The following is a 24,552-nucleotide window of genomic DNA, read 5'->3' as shown; positions in this document are numbered from 1 at the left end:
TCTACTGCAGATCTCTGAAGTGAAGACAAGCTGACAAACATCAGACAAATGAGGTCAAGATTTTATTTAAACATACAACACTAGAGGGAGAACTTCAAACAGAAGTTAAACATAACTAATACAAACAGACAGTTCACTTAACCATTTAGTCATGCTTGAATCCTCTTTACATATTTGTGTTTAACTTACTGTTGTTTTGGTTTAAGTAAAAAAATAAGATTTACAAACTAAAAATTTCTAATTTTCGGTCCTCTAAACTTACTCAAATAAAGAGGATCTAATGTTGCAGTAAAATTAACTGATACACTACTTCCCAACTTATATATATATATATATATATATATATATATATATATATATATATATATATATATATATATATATATATATATATATATGTGTGTGTGAGATGTCACCACAACTACACATTTTTATTTTAGAAATTATTATTACTGCAGGGTAACAGTTTACACTTTTGTAATTACTCAAGTCCTGTGTCAGTTCACATCACATGGTTGCATGGTGCACGACTTTGTTGCTGTGTGTGGCACGTTTCTTTCAATAAAATGTTTGAACAAGAGAGTCCACTTGGTGGCAATATACACAATACAGTACAATTACAATTAAGAGTGTGGATGATAGATATAAAAAAGCCTGAAGAAAACAAAAACCATGTGGACTGCAATTTTTTTTTTTTACATTATTTTACTGTTGTTCTTTATTTGTTCTTCTCTCTTCTGAACGTTGTTTACAATGCAATAGCACCTTTTCTTAGTTTTCATGTCAGACGTGGAAAGAAAGTCTACCTGGCCCTTTAGACAGCATCCTAGTACAAGCAAATAGTAAAGACAGCACACAAATGCCAACTGACTTTATGTTTTTTTTAACTTGAGCAGACATTTAACAAAGAATTAAGGCAGTTCAAACTTCAGCTGGCTGGCAGGAGCTGCCACTGACGGGTCATGTGATGTGACCTGCCAGTGGGTGAGTGGCAGCTGCCAGTGGGAGGGATGTTGGATGTTATTCATTCAGTGTGTTTAATGTCTATGCTTGTTAGCTATTTACTTTATTCAAACGCTATTTTTGGATGCATTCACAACTGGTGAGAAGCGCAGTATACAGCTAGCAGCAGAGTGACAGCGCTCTTAATTTAGTGCTTTTCTCTTTTCTGATTAAAACCAGATTTGCTTTGTCATATGGATCCGTTTCATTCGTCATCAACATTTGGCTGAGATTAATTGTTTTTAAAGCAGTCAATGGCTATTAAGGCTTGGAATGGAAGTTTCATGCACCCACTTTTATTTTCCACAGGCTGCTCAGCCAGACAGTGTTGTGGGTGGACTTTGACGTGCACCCGCAAAAATAATTATATATTTTTTTTACTCTGCATTTGTGAGTATGGATGTCTTCAATACACAATTATTATTTTGTAAGCATTTAAAATGTTTAAAGCTGTAGTCTACGATGTTGAAAATCGGTAGAGAAAGCCTGAGACAGTTAGTAAGGTTTAAAAAACTCATCCCGCCCCTCTGTGCTACCTGATCCCTCCCCCCGGGAAACCACCTGAACAACGTCACTCATTCAAGCTGTGATCACTGGTAGTAAACATCAGAACAGAGATTTACCGAGCAGTAAACACATAAAGGCTTGAAGGAATGAACAATTACAATTATGATTGTAATTGGCGTTATTTACTTTCACAACAACGTTTGGCATACGTTTCCCCTCCTGAGCTTCAAGAAATGACTTTATAAATATAATTATTTTGACCCGTGATACGCGATGCTAAACGGCTAACATTCCAATGCCGACCGGCAGCATGGGCATGTTCTCAGATTGATAATACTATATTTATGTAACACCTCACACAATCTTTGTAAATATAATTACTTTGACCCGTGATACGCGATGCTAAACGGCTAACATTCCAATGCCGACCGGCAGCATGGGCATGTTCTCAGATTGATAATACTATATTTATGTAACACCTCACACAATCTTTGTAAATATAATTATTTTGACCCGTGATACGCGATGCTAAACGGCTAACATTCCGATGCCGACCGGCAGCATCAGCATGTAGTCAGATTGATAATAATATATAAGTTACACCTCACACAATCTTTGTAAATATAATTACTTTGACCCGTTATACGCGATGCTAAATGGCTAACATTCCGATGCCGACCGACAGCATGCTGTCAGACTCATAAAAAGATATTTATGTAACACCTCACACAATAAAAGTATAAATAAATGCGTACCTGTTCAACAAAAGTCTGCCGTGTCGGCGTCGGTTTTCAGCCCCAAATCTCCCTGAAGCTTCCTCCAACAGTCAATGGCGGACCATATCTTGATTCTACTTAGAGGCCAGCGTATTTCAAAGTTTGTTCTTTCTACAACAGACTTCCTTTTTCTTCCAACCTTTACTGTAGGGACAAGCAGGGGCTGCTTGCTGCTGTCGTTTAGTTTATTTTCCATTAGTGAGATGTTGCTGCTTCGCTAGCTACCATACACTGACACAAATTTCATGTCGCAGGCAGGAGAGGGGCGGGGTGGTGTGCGATGGGGTGGAGACGCGAGCACGAGGTGGATTTTCAAATGTAGCAGGGATTGGATGAGAGCAGTTAACCAATGTAAGCTATCCGGCCAGACAGTTTACATTGGTCAACTTATATGCTACCATACACCCAATAGACTGAATGGATTTTTTAAATTCTTTTTTCTATTCATATTGTGAGGATGTTACTGTAGAACCATAACCAGCATATAAACGAGGTTATTAATAATGAACAATCTTTGAAATCGTAGACCATAGCTTTAAATGCTTAAATTAAAGTGATCTCAACTGGCACCATTCTGTTATGATTTCGGTCTTATTGGCTGCTTTGTCTTTGTTTCACTATGTGTTGTGTTATTGTTTTGACAGCTCCACACGTGCGCGTCTTCCACCTGGTGATCTCATTACCTCTGACTTCTCTCACCTGCGACCCGCACCTGATTCTCATTATTGTCCAATCCGGTTTGATTTAAATTCCCCTCGTTTCCTTTGTTCCTTGCAAGTTCGTCTTTGTATGTACCTGCCCGCTAGCTTGTCTAGTTCCAGTCTTGTTGAGTCTGTTATCTGTTTTTTCGTTTTGAATTATTCACCGAGCTCTCTGCTGCCTTGTCTCTTAGATTTCCCCGTCCAGCCATCAGCCCCTCCCGATTGGTGTGTCAACTATTATCCAGCTAAGAACTCTCTGTCTGTGCTTTCTCCGAGCGCTGCTACACACCTTGCGCTGTCCAGCCACAGTGCGCTTTCGGGCGCGTAATTCTGTGCTTCTCTCGGACCGCTGTAGTGCGCTGTCCAGCACGGACTCTGCTGAAGATCTGACCGCCTCTCTCTCTCTCATTGTCTCACCAGGATTTTCTCTCTACGCCCTGAGGATTTCATCGAGTGTCTTTTGAAGTGGATGTCCATCAGTGTTTCCCACTTGGAGTGTTTTGCATTTTCACACATACATTCACACATACATCACATGAAGACATTGACTGTTTATTATCTACACATACCCACTGATACTGTGTTTCATTAAAGACCCTCTGCTCTGGGATTCTTGAGTTGTGTCGTTCGTAACAGGACGAACTTGCCACAATGGATCCCGCGGAGGTTGATTCTCTCCGGACGGCGCTCGCCCAGCAGGGTTCATGGCTAGGACAACACTCGACTCGTCTCACCACTACTTCTCAAGAGGTTGAGGGTTTATCTGCCCGTTTGAATGACCTTTCCTCTCGACTTGACCAGGTCAGTCATCATGCCACCCAGCCCAGTCAGCCGTCGCAGACGGAACCTCACGTTACACCCCCACCTCCATATAATGGCGATCCCGCCTCCTGCCGGGCTTTCCTCTCACAATGCTCTCTAGTTTTTGCCCTCCAGCCCCGCCGCTATGCCTCTGAACGCACTCGGGTTGCGTATGTGATTACCCTTCTTGTTGGCAAAGCGCGCGAGTGGGCTACGGCCGTGTGGGATGCCAATGACCCTTGCTGTCGGTCTTTTGACGAGTTTAGGGAGGAAATGGAGAAACTCTTTGACCGGTCGGTGCGTGGGGACGCCGCAGCAGCTCGTCTGGCACATCTTGTTCAGGGCAGACTCACAGTTACAGAATATGCCATAGAGTTCAAGACCTTAGCGGCTGCCTGTCACTGGAATGAGGCGGCCCTTCGAGCCCAGTTTGTAGAGGGGTTGTCCAATGATCTTCAGGACGAGATCGCTCTTCAAGACCTTCCTCCGTCACTAGATGCCATCATAGATCTAGCTCTCCGGATCGAGGCCAGGAGACTGCTTCGCGATCAGCGACGCTCCATTCGTCAGCGAGTGTTTACGGAGGAGAACACCACTTCCCCTTCCTCACCTCTGCCGTCAGTCGAGCCGGAACCCATGCAGCTGGGGCGTTTGCGCCTGTCTCAGAGAGAGAGAGAGAGGCGTATACAGAAGGCCCTGTGCTTGTATTGCGGGAAGTCCGGGCATTTTGCTAGGGTCTGCCCGTTAAAAGCCGCTGCCCATCAGTGAGTACGGGAGTCCTGGTGGGCACTTCTTCAAAACTCTCCCCTGTTTCCAGTACCCAACTCCCCGTCATTGTGTCCTTCGCTGGGCGTGATCATCCGTCCACTGCCCTTCTCGATTCTGGCGCGGAGGGCAACTTCATTGATGAAGCGCTGGTTCGCGCCTGGGGTATCCCGGTTGTCCCTCTCCAATCCCCTTTGGATGTCTGGTCCCTTAAGGGGCAGCAGATGGCGCGGATTACACACTGCACTTCTCCTGTGAGTCTCTCTGTGTCTGGTAATCATCGTGAGGAGATTGTGTTGCATATCCTTCATGCATCTCTATCTCCTATTATTTTAGGGCATGGATGGTTAGTGCAACACAACCCTCACGTTGATTGGCAGCATAGTGTTATCTTGTCTTGGTCTCAGTCTTGTCATGTGTCATGTCTTGGTTCTGCTGTTTCTGGTTCTGTTCTTTCTCTTCCTCAGGTTCCGGCAGTCGATTTGACCGGGGTCCCGGCGGAGTATGCGGATATCGCTCAGGTGTTTAGTAAAGCCCGGGCCACCTCCCTTCCTCCTCACCGGCCATATGATTGCGCTATTGATCTCCTCCCCGGCACTTCTCCGCCTAAAGGTAGACTTTATTCTTTGTCGAGTCCTGAGAGAGAGGCTATGGACCAGTATATTAATGATGCTCTGCGTGCCGGTCTCATCCGTCCCTCCACCTCGCCCGCAGGGGCGGGGTTTTTCTTTGTTGAAAAGAAGGACGGCTCCCTGCGTCCTTGTATTGACTATAGGGGATTAAATGACATTACTGTTAAGAATAGGTACCCCCTTCCTTTAATGTCTAATGCGTTTGAGCTTTTGCAGGGAGCGCAGGTCTTTACTAAACTAGATCTACGCAATGCCTATCATCTGGTGCGTATAAGAGAGGGAGATGAGTGGAAGACAGCATTTAATACCCCTACTGGACACTTTGAGTACTGCGTTCTGGCTTTCGGGCTTTGTAACGCTCCCTCAGTCTTCCAAACTCTGGTGAATGATGTGCTGAGAGACATGATTAACAAGTTTGTCTTTGTGTACATAGATGATATTCTCATCTTTTCCCCCTCTATGCAGGAACACACTCAGCATGTCCGCCGAGTCTTACGCCGGTTGTTAGAGAATAAGTTGTTTGTTAAGGCGGAGAAGTGCGAATTCCATCGTAAGTCAGTTTCGTTCTTGGGTTTTGTTGTTGCCCCAGGTGAGATCCGTCCCGACCCAGCCAAGATCAAAGCGGTTGCCGAATGGCCAGTCCCCGAGTCCCGTAAGGATTTATTAAGATTTCTGGGCTTTGCCAATTTTTACCGGCGATTTATCAGAAATTATGGTCAGGTTGCTCAGCCTCTTACTGCTCTCACTTCCACTAAGGAGAGGTTTGTCTGGAATTCTAGTGCTCAGGAGGCCTTTGATAATTTAAAGTCCCGGTTTATCTCTGCTCCTGTTCTCTCTATTCCAGATCCGGCTGCTCAATTTATTGTGGAGGTGGATGCTTCGGATGTCGGGGTAGGCGCCGTTTTGTCTCAGCGGTCTGCTAAGGATGGCAAGGTGCATCCCTGTGCCTTTTTCTCCCATCGGTTAAACCCAGCAGAGCGAAACTATGACATAGGTAATCGGGAGCTGCTGGCGGTCAGACTAGCTTTGGGTGAGTGGCGTCACTGGTTGGAGGGGACCTCGGAGCCCTTCCTGGTCTGGACGGATCATAAGAATCTCGAATACATCCGTTCAGCCAGGAGGTTATCTTCTCGTCAGGCTCGTTGGGCACTTTTCTTTGACAGATTTAACTTCACCCTCTCGTACCGGCCCGGTTCAAAGAATACCAAGCCCGACGCTCTCTCTCGTTTGTTCGAAAGTCCCGGTTCTGATGGGGACGAAACCATCCTCCCTGAGGGGCGGGTGGTGGGTGCCCTGCGCTGGGGAATAGAACAACGGGTGAGACGGGCCGGCCGGGAGGGGGAAGTGCCAGAGGGGTGCCCAGCGGGTCGATTGTGGGTGCCCAATGCGCTTCGCTCCGAGGTCATTCGGTGGGGTCACGAGTCCAAGTTTGTTTGCCATCCGGGGGTTCGGAGAACGTTGGCTACCGTAAGTCAGCGTTTCTGGTGGCCCTCTATGGGTCCCGATGTCAGACAGTTTGTGTTAGCCTGTCAGGTTTGTGCCCGCAATAAGGCCTCTCATCAAGCCCCTATTGGTCTGCTTAAACCGTTACCCATCCCCTCTCGTCCTTGGTCACACATCGCCATTGATTTTGTAACCAATTTGCCTAGTTCTAAGGGAAACACTGTTGTTTTGACCATAGTGGACCGCTTCTCCAAGGCGGTTCATTTTGTCCCTTTGCCCAAATTACCCACTGCCAAGGAAACTGCCCAGGTAATGATCGAACATGTCTTTCGCTTACATGGTCTGCCCACAGACGTTGTTTCAGATAGGGGTCCTCAGTTTATTTCTCGTTTCTGGCAGGAATTTTGTAGACAAATAGGCTCCACAGCTAGCTTGTCTTCAGGGTATCATCCTCAGACCAACGGGCAATGTGAACGGGCTAACCAAGATTTAGGTAGAGCTCTCCGCTGTCTGACATCGCAATATCCGAGCTCCTGGTGCCAACAGTTACCCTGGGTTGAATACGCCCATAATTCTCTCCCTGTTTCTTCCCTTAACATGTCCCCTTTTGAGGCGTCCATGGGGTTTCAGCCCCCTTTATTCCCGTCACAAGAACCTGATGCGGTGGTTCCGTCTGCTCTTGCTTTTGTCCGTCGTTGCAAACGCACCTGGAGAAAAGCTAGATTTACATTACGTCAGGTTTCCAGACGAACCAAAGCCGCGGCCGATCGTCACCGTCGAACCGCGCCCCGCTTTATCTGTGGGCAGAAAGTATGGCTTTCGTCCAAGGATTTACCTCTCCGTGAGCCTTCTCGCAAGCTGGCTCCACGATTCCTTGGGCCATACAGCATTGTTAAGGTCATTAATCCCGTGACGGTCAGGCTCAGATTGCCTCCAGCACTCGGTCGGGTTCACCCAGTTTTTCATGTGTCTAAACTGAAGCCTGTGTATTTTTCCCACCTTAATCCTGTTCCCTCTGCCCCCACCCCTCCCACCCCTCAGCTTATAGATGGTGCCCCTGTGTATTCAGTTAAGTCTTTACTGGATATGCGTCGCCGGGGTAGGGGATTTCAATATCTCGTAGACTGGGAAGGATATGGTCCGGAGGAGAGGTGTTGGGTACCGGCCCGGGACATTCTGGACCCTGGGCTGATAGAGGATCTCCGCCGGCGACGGGGTGAGCCTCCTCATGGACCGCCCGGTGGCGGTCGTGGGGGGGGAGTCCTGTTATGATTTCGGTCTTATTGGCTGCTTTGTCTTTGTTTCACTATGTGTTGTGTTATTGTTTTGACAGCTCCACACGTGCGCGTCTTCCACCTGGTGATCTCATTACCTCTGACTTCTCTCACCTGCGACCCGCACCTGATTCTCATTATTGTCCAATCCGGTTTGATTTAAATTCCCCTCGTTTCCTTTGTTCCTTGCAAGTTCGTCTTTGTATGTACCTGCCCGCTAGCTTGTCTAGTTCCAGTCTTGTTGAGTCTGTTATCTGTTTTTTCGTTTTGAATTATTCACAGAGCTCTCTGCTGCCTTGTCTCTTAGATTTCCCCGTCCAGCCATCAGCCCCTCCCGATTGGTGTGTCAACTATTATCCAGCTAAGAACTCTCTGTCTGTGCTTTCTCCGAGCGCTGCTACACACCTTGCGCTGTCCAGCCGCAGTGCGCTTTCGGGCGCGTAATTCTGCGCTTCTCTCGGACCGCTGTAGTGCGCTGTCCAGCACGGACTCTGCTGAAGATCTGACCGCCTCTCTCTCTCTCATTGTCTCACCAGGATTTTCTCTCTACGCCCTGAGGATTTCATCGAGTGTCTTTTGAAGTGGATGTCCTTCTGTGTTTCCCACTTAGAGTGTTTGCATTTTTTCACATACATTCACACATACATCACATGAAGACATTGACTGTTTATTATCTATACATACCCACTGATAACTGTTTCATTAAAACCCTCTGCTCTGGGATTCTTGAGTTGTGTCGTTCGTAACACATTCGAGCTACCACACTTTTGAATAACCATATTAAGTTAGATAATCTGATCTGTGAAATCATTGGAGATATGCTATGAACTGTATGCCCATATGTGGACCTTTTCTAAGTTTTTCTATGCCTGCAAGAACGCTTTTATTAGCATTGGCCAAATTTGACCTGGGGGTTCTCCAAGTTTAACTAATAAAAATGTTTAAACTTAATGACTTAGTTTAATGATCTATACATGGCTAATATTAGAATATACTCTGTTAGAGTATATTTAGCTATGACCTACAGAGAAAGATACAAAAATGTAAATGCTAAAGATTCTCAAAAAAAAAGGAAAATAAAAAAATATCATATTCAGAAACCAAACAGGTATTACTAGCAAAGAAAGAAAAAAAATGTGACTTTATTTGACAGTCATTGGTCTCTCTGAGACAGACACTTTAGAAATATCTAAATAGAATCACCCATCACAGTGGTCATGTTGTGTTTAACCAAATCGTATATTTTGCCTCTAAAATATGATGTATAGGCTACCGTTTGTGATGTCATGACCAGTGGTGGACAGTAACGAAGTAAATGTAATTCGTTACTGTACTTAAGTAGTTTTTTCGCGTATCTGTACTTTACTCAAGTACTTTTATTTTGGGAGACTTTTACTTTTACTTTACTACATTTTAAAGTCAAATATCTTACTTTTTACTCCACTACATTTTAAAAAATCGCTCGTTCCTTTTAATTTATCAGTGGATAAAAAACGTAAATGGGCAAACTAAAGCTGCACAAAAAAAACTAAGATGCACACGTGATGCGTCAAACCACCAATCAGGGTACAGCATACGCTTGTTTTGGTTGCCGCGCTGTTTCACGTAAGCTATGTGAGTCACGCGAGTGCAGCAGCCAATCAATGCATCGTTTGGAGAATGAAACTGCATTCAAAACAACGGAGGAGATAACTGACCCGTCACAACAACAATGGCCTTATTTACGCGAGTTTTTTTAAGTCCTTGAATAAAAGAACGAGTCCTTCGTGTCTTCTCTGCCTGCCTTGAAACTTACTGTGCTATTTCGTTTTAAAAGAATACTCTTTCAAATCTAAGGAAACGCGTAGAGGTAAGCCATTTTTATTCTGGTTATATTTTTAAATGAGCAATCTTAACAGTAGCTTGCAGAAAACTGTTAATTGTGTTGCTAAAATATATACGACGTTATCATGAATGAACTTTAAGCTATGCAGGCTGAAGCTATTTTTAGATTAGCTGTTTCACTTAAAGGAGCATTTCACATGTAGAAACATTAATCTTTATTGAAAGTGTGTCATATTTATAGTCGAAATGTAACATACATTTCGAATTTGGAGCCTATTTGACTGAGAAAAGGGGTGTTTGAAGTACAACCCGCTCAACAAAGATATTGCACTTCCTGCTTTCAATGATGCAAAATGATGATTTTTACATCATTGAAAGAAGGAAGTGCAACACTGAAATCTGTATTTCTCCAGTCTCAGGGGAAACAGAGGGAATGATGCACGACCATTCAAAAACATGACTGGGGTTCTAGCTATACAAAGCTTAATGCAAATGGGTGAAGTGTCCCTTTAAGTTCATTGTATTTGAAGCTCAGTGCTCTGTTATTTTGAAATGACAATTAATCACTATCAACACTGTTGTAAAATATAAATGACATTTTGACTAGCCATGCAGTGTATGATGCTTAAACAGGCAGGTGGATTGGAGTGCTCCCTATTAACTGAGATTGTTATTAATATTTTCAAAAGTTTTGCTTCCAAAATATATAAATACATTTAATTATGTATTACAATCAGTGTTGGGTGTAACTAGTTACTAAGTAATTAGTTACTGTAATTAAATTACTTTTCCTTTGAAAAAGTAAAGGGATTACTCTTATTTTTCTTGTAATCTAATTACAGTTACTTCTGATGTAACTTAATACTGTGTATGGACTCAATTATATATACTATAATACAAAAGTGGATTTAACATGGTTTAAGTTTACAATTCTCACTATTAACTGGTTGATTATTAGCATTAATATTAATGAGATGCTGGCTGTTTATTAATACTTAATAGCACATATTAATGCCTGATTCTGCAAAACCTTATTCTACATCCTTAACCCTCCCCATTTATACAAATACTTAAAATGTATAACTTCTTTAGTATTAGTTGTTGGAGTATATTGAGGCAAACGTAGTTAATAGTTAGTTAATAGAGAGAATTGGACCCTAAAGTGGGACCAGAATAATTGATGTACTTTTATATATTATTTATTCGAGCCATTTCAAGCCTATACTTGTATCATGTACTAAATAGGATTTAGAAAGTAATTAGTAAGTAATTAAATACTTTTTGGAGAGAGTAATTTGTAAAGTAATCTAATTACATGATTGAAGATGTAATTAGTAACTAGTAATTAATTACTTTTTTGAGTAACTTACCCAACATTGATTACAATATACATATGACATGCTAAAGCACATGAAACGTTTCTGAAATTATATTCTGTAAGGCTTGTTTTATTTGTCAAAGAAAGGGAGACTGATTTCTAGATAACGTTATGTATTTAATGTTTTGAAAACTATTGTGAACCTGTGCTTAAGTCACACTTAAACTGATAAATTATTTAACAAATAAATCTTGAAATGAGACTTACTGCTCTCAAATCCTGTTATTTCATTTGATGCTAAAGGAAATTTTTTGTTTTTAAGGTTTTAGGCTTATGATCATTTTAATAGACATCAGTGTCTGATTTATTAATGTCCTTCTATTAATTGATTGGTTAGCCAAGAGAGTTATTTAACATAATTTGAGTTTTGTGACAAAAATGATACGGCCATAATAAATCACAGTACTTTTGTACTTAAGTACATTTTGAGGCAGATACTTTTGTACTTTTACGCAAGTAAAAATTTTAAGCAAGTACTTTAGTAATATTTTACCCTGGGTATTTTTACTTTTACTCAAGTACACGGTTTGTGTAATTCGTCCACCACTGATAAGAATATATTATATATATGTAAGTGATATATTGTAATATATTAAACAATACTGCAATTATTGCTGTTTTCATATATTGAGTAAATACATCTCATTATACTATTTAATATATCACTTACAGTTTTTCTCCATTGGTTTGGCTCATTTCTTGAAACCGAAATTACATTCTCAAAACAGTTTGGACAAACGTCCAAACCACTTGGCAAGTGTTCACAACAGAATTGAATTTCTTATTTATTTCATCAAATTGCAAATGTCTAAGTACATGTCTCAATAGCTCAATACATCTTTGCAACTGATTAAGTACAGGTAGCCTACATTTAGCACAATTTCCAAGGGAATAGATCTTGTTGATCTAAACTGATTGGTTGATTCTCAGTCTAATGGTTGTTCACTCCAAAATGTGTCAGCGTTATTTCATTGTATGAGTCATCACATGCACAATAGTCTGTTCGCTTGTCAAAATTAGTCAAGAACCATAATACCATGAATACCATATATGAATCCTTGAAATATTTGATACATTTATTACAGCAATTGGCAGTCAGGTGAAACTAGAACTTGACTAACAAAGGAGGAGTTTCACACATCTTAGATGACCAATCAAACAGTAGATTTAGTTACCTGACAGGTGCTGTCAATGACTGAATGCTACCCAACATGTATGTAAAGAGCTTGACCATGCAGGTCCAATACAATTTCTGAACATGGAGGCACCTGGCCAAGTTCCTGCTCGAGGAAGAGGAGTAGGAGGAAATGGAAGAAGAAGACGAGGAGGAGTAAGAGTGCGTGGTGGTGGAATAGGGGGAAGAGGAAGAGGAGCACGAAGACACCATGCTGTCCCGGATGAAATTCGGGCCACAATTGTTGACCATGTCATCAACCATGGCCTCACAATGGCAGAGGCAGGTCGCCGAGTGCAGCCTAATGTGCCTCGCTCTACAGTCTCCTCCATCATCCAAACCTTCCGCAGGGAAAATAGGTATGTAGTCAGTCAATGATGGAATTATTTGTTGTGTAGGACAGGACATAGAGCAAGAAATGTGTGCGTGTGTGTGTGTGTGTGTGTGTGTGTGTGTCCACAAAGATAGGAATACCAGTTGTGACCTTGTGGGGTCATTTTGAGGTCCCCATGAGGAAACAAGCTTATAAATCAAACAGAATGATGTTTATTGAAGATGTGAAGTAGCAGTAAGGTTTCTGTGATGGTTGGGGTTTGGTGAAGGGAATAGAATATACAGTTTGTACAGTAAAAAACCATTACGTCTATGTAATTTCCCCACAAAACATGGAAACCAGAATGTGTGTGTGTGTGATAGGCCTACAGTAATTTCCCAGACAGCAGACGACTCTGGGCCGGATCCGCACCGGATCAGCGCCAGAGCTGTTGGCTTCGGCGCAGATCCGGAGCGGATCCGGCCCAGAGTCGTCTGCTGTCTGGGTTCTTACTTCAAAGGGATGTTATGATCCTATGGGATGTTTATTTTCTACAGTATTGATGATACAGTTTACAGTAGTATTCCAGTCACTGTGCATTGATGCATTAGAATTGTGGTAAAGTTACTACAACAATACAATTACATAGGTAACTCATTCTGTAAGGAATACTTACGGTGTACATTTAGAATGAAGTTTTGTCCTTTGAATTCTATGTCTAGGATTGGACGACAACCTTGCATGGGTGGCAGAAGAAAACTTCTAAATGACCAACAAGAACAAGAGATCTGTAACATGGTGATGGCAAATAATGCCATTACATTGAGACAGATCCGTGCTGCAATCATTCAAGACAATGCCATATTCCAAAATGTTAACACTATAAGCATCTCCACAATAGACCGGATATTGAAGAAGCATCATTTAACAATGAAGCAAATTTACAGGGTACCATTTGAGAGGAACTCTGAGAGTCAAAGAGCTGCGGTACCAGTATGTACAAGTAAGTCAGTTACTGGTTTTACATCATTATAACCTTTTTACAGTTAAGCAGTGGTTCCCAAACTTTTTTGGCTGTACTACCCACTTAACCTGATTTGTGTTTATAGGTTTCAAAGTATTTGATTTTATCCGACTTCCACATTTTGCCTAAAAACTGCAGCTTACTGTATTATGCAATTATCATTATAATCATTAATCTATCTGATACTGTGGGTTTTATTGTAATATTTCAGTAAGTCTAGTCATGATTTCCCCCCTTCTCTTTCTGTCAAATACCCCCTGTAGTAGCTCTGCATAAGGGTACATGTTCCCAAGGTTTGGAACAACTGGAGTAGTGGCCAGTAGTATATTGAGCTTGTAGAGAACATAGAACATTCCTATGTAATTGTCTGTAACTTTAGTGACTCTTCTGTATGACTGATTTGATGTGTTCTTTTTTATGCTATTGTAGAGAATAATGGCATTGGAAGGAAACGAGACCCCTCACATTCTCGTATTTGTGGATGAAGCTGGCTTCAACCTGGCCAAGGGCCGAAGACGTGGCCGTAATATTATTGGCCATCGGGCCACGGTGGATGTCCCAGGCCAGCGAGGGGGCAATATTACCATGTGTGCTGCCATATCTGAGAATGGTGTTGCCACTCACATCCCTAGTCTTGGCCCATACAACACACAGAAGCTCCTCATCTTCTTGGACCGCCTTTATTTGGATTTGATCGCTGAAAATGAGAGAGGTCTCGTAGGGCCTCACCTATCACAATATGTAATTATATGGAACAATGTGAATTTCCACCGTGGCGCGCTCATCAGGGACTGGTTCACTACACATCCAAGGATGGTCATGGTGTTCCTACCACCTTACTCTCCCTTCCTTAATCCTATTGAGGAGTTTTTCTCCGCTTGGAGGTGGAGAGTGTATGAGCATCGGGCTCAAGATCAACGGTCCCTGCTCCATGCAATGGATGCTGCATGTGAGGATATAACAGGAGATCAGTGTAGGGGATGGTTGCGACATGCATGCTGTTTCTTCCCTCGTTGCATCGCAAGGGAGAATAAACGCTGTGATGTGGATGAGAATCTGTGGCCAGACAGACAGCAGCGTGTGGATGGTCAGGAGGGTGAGGACGTTGGCCAGGAGAGGAAGGGTGAGGACAGCGACCAGTGAAGAAATGTTCACTGAAACCCCAGCATTATTTACAGCACTGTAGGCTGCATATAATTTTCCTTGTTTTTTGTGTTTATATTAGAGTATATTATGCTGTATATATTTTCTTTTTACTCTGCTGTATGGAAGTTACTTTGTGTGTGTGAATAAAAGTGGTTACAATTTCCTTGGCAGTGAGTGCAGTGTGTGATATCAAACCTCTGAGGCTACTCTTAGCCTAAAAACCTATTTTTTTGTTTTTGTTTTATACACAATTGTATTCTGTTAGCTAGAAAAAAAAACAGTACAGTATTCATTCTCAATGAAGGACTGGGCTAAGACTGAAAGGTGGACATAAGGGATATTTTTAATGGTCCTCTGCCATAGTGACAAAACATCTAAACATTTTGACTTGCAGTGCTTACACAATGCCAAAGGGAGGAAGCATTTTGGGGGCACTGACTGTTTAAATGAGAAGGATATTTAGTTTTGACACATGAGTGAACTGTTTTGGTAGAGATATGAGCTTTTAAGGTGAACCATGGTGTTGTGCCGAACCATCCACTTTATTCTGAAAAAATCACCAATAGTATTGAGTACGTCAGGTCTGTTTCAAGAAATGAGACAAACAGTTGAGAAGGATATTTGCCATTTTTGTGGCACTAACGCTTTATATGGGAAAGGAATTTAGTTTTGAAGCATGAGTGAATAGTTTTGGGAAATATATGAGCTTTTGCAAGTAAGCTATAGTGTTGAGCTGAACTGTAAGACTGTTGTGCTAAATTATCTTAGAGTTTTGAGAATGTAATTTCTGTTTCAAGAAATGAGCCAAACCAATGGAGAAAAACTGTAATATATTGGAAATATATGTAGTAATATGTCACCACTAGGGGGAGTTGATCACATGACCAGTGTATATGTTTAGATGAACTCGGGTCAGTTTTATTATAAAAATTCATAAAACATTTATCCAAAAATATGCATAATTAAAATGGTAGTTAGTTTTATTCATGTGTTTGCCCTAAATAAAACTAAAAACACATAATACACTTTTAACTATGTCTTAATTAAGTTAAATAATTTTTTTAAATATATTTTATTAAAAATCTTGCTATTATTTTGTAAAAAAAAGTGTAAGATGTTTGGACACATCTGCTTGTACACTATTGTGACCAGCAGGGGTCGCCAGCGTGTGTGGGTTTCGAATTGCTTCGAAAAACTGAATCAATTTTCGAAGCAATTGGTTCAATTGATTCGAAGTTTCGAAAAGCTTCGTTTCTCCCATCACTAGTTCAGAGCATGCCAATGATCAGTCTCCTTCTCGAGTTTTACTGGTGGTTAGCAAACAACTTTTAGGTGCAGTACCCCCACCTACTGATTAGGAGTATGAGTTAGGACTATAGGTCAGGACCTATCAGCCTCCTTGTTGCTAGTGTCTCTTACGTGTCCTGTCCTCTCCTCGCGCCTGAATCTCAGCTTCCTACTCAAGCATTATGCTCCATCGCCTTTGGCACGCATTCTGGTTGAAGCAGTCGGTGCTGACTGAGTAGAGTACTGACAACTTAGAAAATGAAAGGAAGCTCTCTGCTGTTTCAATAAAACTGTTATTTGTGTAATGCTGATTTTTGTGTTCAACATTTTCTTCAGGCTATATGCCATGCATATTCATGAATATGCTGAAGTTGTTTATTTGGAAAGTATAAATTGTTAAATCATATATACATACATAGCACATGCATATATTCATGGGCATTGCTAGATATAAAGCTCTGTACTGGGGCACAGGCCCCACATTTTTTGCTGACTTTTTTTGAAAGCCTGCTGTGTGCAAGAAGTGTGCAACACTTCTATACAATGTCCTTTGCTTAGCCCACTATTCTACAGTTCAACAATTACTGCAAAATTTACATATATACAAGTACAATCTTCATCATACCTAACATTATTACACATTTCTTGAAACTATGCCTCATATTCTCAAAACAGTAAAGACAATTCCATAAAGTCTCACCCAATACTCCAAACATCATATTTTCAGGTCAAAATGAAGCTCTACACCAAAAAGCTCCATTCACTCTTACTGAAATACCAAACTTTTCCCTCAGACAACACACACAAGCTTTCAAAAACACACACACTACAACATAGTATTACACACTGGTGCAATCAATTCAAAACAAAATATTAAAAACTGGTAAGTTGCTTGTGGTTCTCTCCCTTAAAAACCTTTTCACATGACCAAAAAGACACAATCAATGTATGCATTTGCTAATAAACATTTTTATTCATTCATGTGCTACACAGCACAACTGTAATTTTTTTTATTATTCGCCTCAGCATGTGCCCCAGTAAAAGTGATCTAGCGACACCCCTGCATATATTGCAGTATATTAAATCATATAAAGACAAACAATTACATGGAAAAACATAGTGCCCTTTTTGGTCTTGGTTACAATATATTTTGTATCAATATATACATGTTTGGTCTATTCATATACTGCAATATAATGGAAAATATAAATATTAAATCCTATATATGGGAATATACTGCTTAATATATTACATGATATTTTCTATGCATATATTATAATATATTGGGAAATATAAATATTAAATCCCATATACGGAAATATATTGCATGATATTTTCCAATTTACTGCAGTATATTTTTGTTGCATAAGGGAACAGCAGCTTTTTATGTAACTTCAAAGGGTTTTCTGTAAAATGATATAAAGATATTGCATTTATTCCACTGTATGTGGTTATGGGGACAATTCAAATATTTTAGGCGGAAACTGAATACAAAAAGGGTATTATTCCTTCCTTCAGTTGGAATTGAAAAACTTTTGCATAGATTATGATAGAGAAAAAAAAAATCTTTTTTCTTCTAGAAACTGACATTACCCAGTGGTGTAGTGGTGTCTGGAGAAGTGGGTATACTCTTAATTTATGCCCCCAGTAGAAGTGGGTATACCCCATGCCATCAAATAAAGAGGTGGGTATATACCTGCGTATACCCTGCACTGCACTGACATTACCTGGAATCAACTCTCTGCAGGTTTCGTTACCACTCAGGCAGGGCCAGACTTATACACTTTCAAATACAGACTTTTGAAAAAAGCGCCTATTTATTTTTGTGTTTATAAGAGGACTGACAACACACAAAACCATGTTCAACAGTGTTTAATAAAATTTAGAGGAGTTACCTGTAAAATGCCATAACATTTTTACATGTACTCCACTGTATGTGGTTATGAGGGGCTTTTAAATTTGGGCATGCCACATTTAGGCGGAAATTCAGAAAAAATGGCTCTGTAAAAATATTATCCTTTATAAAAAATACTCATGACTCTATTATCTATTGACTTTATAATTTCAAAATAATATGACTTTAATCACCTTATAATGACTTTATTATGGAAAAATTAAGACTTTATAGTAATTTTATGTAGCCTGACCTTTTTCTCTAAAAAGTAATGGTTAAATCTCACATTAGAGTATATTGATTTTAGTATTAGATGTTTTTTTTTTTGCTTGGTCCCAGTTCTCATTTTTACTAATTCCTTCTTTCTAGGCAAGTCTTCTAATACAGTCATCATTTGTGCATATTTCAGTTTAGATTAATTCAGGACTATTATAAGGGAGCCAACCAGTTGGAGTAGAAAAAGGAAATGACGTGCTGTAAGTTAATGCAGGATCCAAATGGTGTTTTATTTGAAGGTGCAAAATTATTTACAGTGTATGAGAAAAAAACATGTACAAAACGAAAACAAAAAGCAAAAAGTACTATTTTGGCTAGACCGAATGGCCCAAGTTTGCAACACTGCTTAGTTGTAACTTCACAATGAGTTCACAACGAAAAAACTGAATGTATTGTAACAAGCAAGCCTATTTATCAACTTATCATGGAAAATTAAAAAGTTTGAATCAATTATATTAAACTAGAAAATGCATTTCCGGAGGAACTGCAAAAGTGTGCTTGCTCTGGTGCCGACGACTTAGTTTGTGCATCCTCACATTGGAGTCCCAAGTTCATGTACAAAGTTTGGTTTCAATACGTGAAAGCGTTCTTGAGATATAAACTACTTCCTGTTTGGCGACGTAAAATTTTAGAATTTTTTCTTTTGATGTTGTGCATCCTCACATTGGAGACCCAAATTCATGTACACAGTTTGGTTTCAATACGTTAAAGCGTTCCTGAGATATAAACTACTTCCTGTTTGGCGGTGTAAAATTTTAGGAATTTTTTTTTTCTTTTGATGTTGCGCATCCTCACATTGGAGACCCAAATTCATGTACAAAGTTTGTTTTCAATACGTGAAAGCGTTCCTGAGATATAAACTACTTCCTGTTTGGCAGCGTAAAATTTTAGAAAACAAAATGTTCTTTTGATGTTGTGCATCATCACATTGAAGACCCAAATTCATGTGCAAAGTTTGGTTTCAATACGTGAAAGCGTTCCTGAGATATAAACTACTTCCTGTTTTGGCGGCGTCGACGCACATTTAGTTTGGGCTGTGACAGCCAAACGCTTTCAAAAATCAAAAATCCTTCTAGTAACTTTTGTGAGGCTTGGTCCAAGGATCGTGTACGTCGCTTTTCGTGAAGTTTGGACAAAATTTTTGACCAGTGAAACTTTTTTAAGGTTTTCTGTTTTGCAAGCACACTTAATAATGTAACACACAACAAAACAAGACTTAAACTTCCAAACAGATAGTACAATTACCATTAAAAGAAACAAGAGAGTAAACACCAAATTATATGTCAGAAACAAGTGTTCCTAATTTCTCCCCTTCTGGTCACACATAATGGTAGCTTCCACAGGAAGTGATGTGGCTGTTTGGTTTAAAAAGCGGTTTTACCCAGACAATGGGTTTGGTTATAAGTAGTGTGGTCCGGGAAGTTTAACTGCAATAAGGTTGGTGAAAAATAATTGTAAAAACAAAAGGAAAATACTATATGAATTATTGTGTGTTCTGGCATTTTGTTCTTCTAGAAAAATAGTGTCAAACTTTAAGCAAACAAACTATAAGGCTTGAAAACTAGAAAAAAAACAGTAACAAACTTAGACTTAACGAAACAAAAATTCCACAACACCTTCCTGATGTGTTCACAGATGTTAAATTGCCAGCAATGCACAGTACAAGTGATATGGTGGTATGTTTTCAAGTCCAGTTTATACTGTCAACAGGTTAACCTGTGACAACTATGCTTTAGTTATATTAGGATATTTAAAAAATTAAGAAATTAGGATATTTAAGAAATTATTTACAAAGACCTTTACCTTTACTGGTGTGCATCTTGAGACAAATCAATGGCACTGATATATTTTTCAGAGTGCAAGATGTTTTTGAATTAAGGCAGCTCACGGAAACATGCACTTAAGATTAGTCTGAATTTGGGAAAACAATTTAAGAGAAAAAATCTGAAAAAAATAAGAGACATTTAAAATCACAATAAAATCAGAGATCGATAAGAATTTAAAGTAATAAAAATTTTATAAAAAGTTACATGCGTGAAAAAGAATATAACAGGAGTAAAAGTGACAGGAGTTAAAAGTGCAGTCAGAATAAAATCAGAATTCCAAAAGTGCTATTCCGCCATACATAATAGTTACCCTTTTAAATCCGCTTAGAAAAGCGCTACGTTTTATTATGTGCCACCATACTTGCTCGTATAACTACTCGTCTTAAATAGGAAAAACGTTGATGTGTTTGGTCACTTCTAACTTTATCTCTAAATGGTACCATTGAATGAATGGGGCTAAGCTAAATGCTATCGAATCAACATTCACATACAGAAGATATAAACATTTAAAGCCAACAGTTTAGCACGTGTGCTTAGAATTTTTATGATATTATCCTACACTACACAGGGAATTATATGGATTTTTTCCAGAAAACATAGATACAGGTCATTAGATGTGCTTGAATCTATGTATTTATATATTTTTTTAACTTGAATCTTTCCCCCATATCCACAAACTTAAGGAACCGTGGGAACCCTGGGTTTATATTCAATTAGCATATTTGTCATGTTTATAAATCACTTCATGGCTTAGGAATGAAATACGAGTTATAATACTTTCAAATCTATTGCAAATGTAACGAAGTCAGTGTAAGGACCTGAGGACTGGACTGATATGCTCAGATGTTTTGGTTCTGGTCAGAATTCCCGGCAGCAGCGTTCTGTATGAGATAAGTCTTTTTGGGACCAAGTAAGGGCTTCAATAATCCAACCTGCTGGTGATGAAAGCAACATGTTCTCAAAGTCATGTCTTGAGACAAAACAACTTATTCTGGCTACATTTCTAAGATGGTAGTAAGCCCATTGCTTTCCCGACCATTCCCATTGCTTTCCTGACCATTCCCATTGCTTTCCTTACAAAGCACTGAGTTTTCTTGAGGCAAAATATTACAGGACAGGTTTGTATCAGGAGGAGACTCCCCTGACCTTTTCTTCCGTATAATGTGAAATGTGATACAGAGAACTAAACACAACATGAAAACACCAAGGACAGGAAAAATAATCCAGAAATGCGATGCATTTTCTTCTGTTGGTGGTTCTTGAGTGTGTACTGTTGACTCTACAACAACAAAAAATACTGAAAAACATCACTGTCATGTAATAAAGCAAAGTGTGTAGCAGAATTATAATGTGAAATACAGTTAACCTTCATAAGTAGGACCCTATGCTCTGTTTGCTGTGGATACAAGAAAGGTGTAAGATGATTATGAAGCAAAAGTACAGAATGTTTGATTAACATCTGATTTTGTTTCAACACATACATGCTTTACCATAAAGAACAAGGTCATTTCTTCCTGACTTATGTGTGCGGTCACCAAATGCAATGATTCATACTTCAAAAACAATGGATCAAACTGATACTACACATTCATGTGTGAACAATGAATGGATCAGGACACAGTTTAACCCCTAACACTTGACAGACAATTATCTCAATATACTCGCATTAGATAGAAATATTAAAATACGTGTTTCTTGACTTCACAGCAAACAGAGAAATTTTGCCTTTATTTTCCCAATACGTAAAGAGGGCACTGAACATGTAACAAAGTTAACACTTTCACACAGTATCTTTCTGAAGTGTATATGAAGAGTTTGGTTCCAAAACGCGATAAACGTTACTGCCAAAATCAGTATAATATCAGGTCAGTATTTAAAAGTAAATTCTTAATTTTACGCAAAATCCAATATCCGCCGTGTTATTCTGTCATCTTTTCTCCCTTTTTTCCCTTAACGCAATAAACGCCACTCCTCCTTTTCTACATAACGCAATAAATCCACTCCACAAATTACAGCCCACCAGTCACGCAATGTAAACAAACAATGACGACACGCTGAGTACACAGAGTCCTAGTTTTCCTCACCCACTTTGTACTTCGTGATCACCAAACAAACAAAATCAACATAATACTTTAATGGCATTGATAAACCTGTGGTTGTTTTCTGTGACAGGAAAGATTGTAAGTCATCAACATCCAATAACTTGCGCGAGAGACACTCAGGAGACGGGTGCTTGTTCTCCTGACAGCATCTGTGAAGTTTATGTGATTCAGGGGATCTTATGAAAAACTTTCCATTATTTTACTCAAAGTCAACGAAAATCGAGCAGGACCAAAACATTTTACAGCTGATCGCTTTGAAAAATGTTAAGCGACAGCATCAAGTATAACCGCAGCAATGACAGTGATCTTAATATGACAAAGTAAGTGTTTTGATTAATGCCATTAATGTTTTTTTTTTTTAATCAGTGTATACGGCTAGTCAACTAAATAAAATGGTAAAGATGAATGCACATTTATACATTGATTGAATAGATTTATAGCATTTTGAAAAAAAAAACTTGTCATGGATTTATTGCATTTTGTAATAAATCTTTGAAAATCACGTTATGGATTAGAATTTTTTATGTTGTTATAACCTAAAGATGCTATGTGAAAGTCTGTAACAGAAAATAGTGGTTTTCATCTTGTCACTTTCTTTGTATAGAAAACACGTTTTTACCGAAATTTGTCAAAATGGATTTATTGCATTTTGGAACCAAACTCTTCATATGTAATGTATAGCAGTGCTTCTCAAACTGGGGGCTGATTGTGCCTGGTGAGCCCCAGTTTTATGACATTTTAAGGCATTTACTCTATTAAGCAACAACACATTGTATAATGTTATATGTTTTGTTTAATTCAAAAGTTTTAGATTGTTTATGTTACATATTATCTTCGGGGGGCACGATGGGATGCACCGTACACAAGGAGGGCCGCATGGCAAAAAGTTTGAGAGCCACTGCTATATAGCATCACGTAGACTATCTATCTTGGCAAAACTAAAATGTTTTGACCATTATTTACTGTATTAAAAAATCTTTCTTAATGTCATGTAATATCAGAATCACCACTACACACCTTTGATGGTCAGCTGTGTGATCACTTCTTCAGATGAATGTGTGATGAAGCACTGGTAATTTCCTGCATCAGTGTGTGTAAGATTGTTGAGTTTGAGGGAGAAGTTTCCTTTCTCATACTCAGTAGGGAAAGTTTCAGCCCTGTTCTTATACACAGAGTCCTGCTTCTCTACTGAACCGTTGCCGTGTAATATGTCAAACACAATCAGGCTGCCATTGTGTCTCCAACGCACATGAATGTCAGAAAGTTTGTGTTCAACCTCACTGGTAGCACATGGCAAGATAACCGAACCTCCAGTAACACCCTCAGCAACATTCACATCCTGCAGGGACACTGAAATAAGAGAAGAAATTTCAGAAAACTCATGTACAAACTAGGGCTGCATGATAAATCGCATGTAATGGTCATGTGCATCTCATCAGTAAAGCCGGTTCCTTGATTAGTAGTAAATTGATATCACCTGCTTTCAGATGGAGCGGCATTTACTACACAAACTAGGGCTGCACGATTCATGCTAAAATGTGAATCACGATTTTTCTCCATGGGAATTGAGATCCCGATTCTCTCACCAGATTCTCTTTTTTTTACAAAAACATTTATTATGCACTTAACTTGTGCTAAAGGACTTTCAATTATAATAACGGTCTCTTTTAAAAGTCTTTTTCCTTATTTTAGACCCCTTAAAATTTAGAGTAATTTAAAATGTATTAGCTGTTAAATAGCACCTGTGCTTTTTGTACCAACAAACTGGGCAACCTTAAAACTTTAAAAACACTAAAACTTTAAAAGACTAAACGATCAACATTTTGAGTGATCAGAGAGAAATGCAGACATGTTACAATGTTCCCCTCGTGTTAAAAACCCTTTCTAATGGGGAACTTGTGGCGGTGACACAGAGTACGTTTCTCAATCCGAAAGCTGCAGCCTCTGGAGGTCGCATTTCTAAGCTGCGCATTATAATTTCAGAATATTAACAATTAATGTTATAAAGTTTACTACTATTTTTAGTTAAATATAAATTGTTGTAATATGTTTATGACTTGCGAATATAATGCTTTTAGGGATGTTCACATTGACCGTTTAACCGTTAACCGAAGGTAAGAATTTATGACCGATTAACGTTATCAGTTAAAATAAAAATATTTGTTAATGCATGGTGCGTGTCGTCATGAGCCGACAGACATTTTGCCACTTTTCTATCTTTAAATTGTGAATTTCCTGTAAATGACACTGCCCTGACGGTCTGATAAAGTAATCATTTGTATGAGAAATCATTTGTATGCGTGTTTTTAAGCTGAACGGAGACGCGCGCGTGTTGATCTGTCGCTGCTGTTTGCACGTTCAAATTAAATGTTTTGTTTTTACTAGTTCAGACAACCGTCAACTGTAT

At 39.5% G+C, this 24,552-nt stretch overlaps 1 protein-coding gene across 1 annotated transcript in view; it reads left to right on the top strand.

Annotated features, from left to right (window-relative positions):
- Positions 1 to 24,552, top strand: part of LOC129453110 (uncharacterized) — a 309,370-nt gene that overhangs the window by 198,125 nt on the left and 86,693 nt on the right. The window lies entirely within an intron of this gene.

Source organism: Misgurnus anguillicaudatus, chromosome 23 (genome assembly GCF_027580225.2).
Source record: "Misgurnus anguillicaudatus chromosome 23, ASM2758022v2, whole genome shotgun sequence".
Taxonomy (NCBI): domain Eukaryota; kingdom Metazoa; phylum Chordata; class Actinopteri; order Cypriniformes; family Cobitidae; genus Misgurnus; species Misgurnus anguillicaudatus.
Note: the sequence above shows the minus strand (reverse complement) of the source record. Positions and strands in the feature narration are given on the sequence as shown.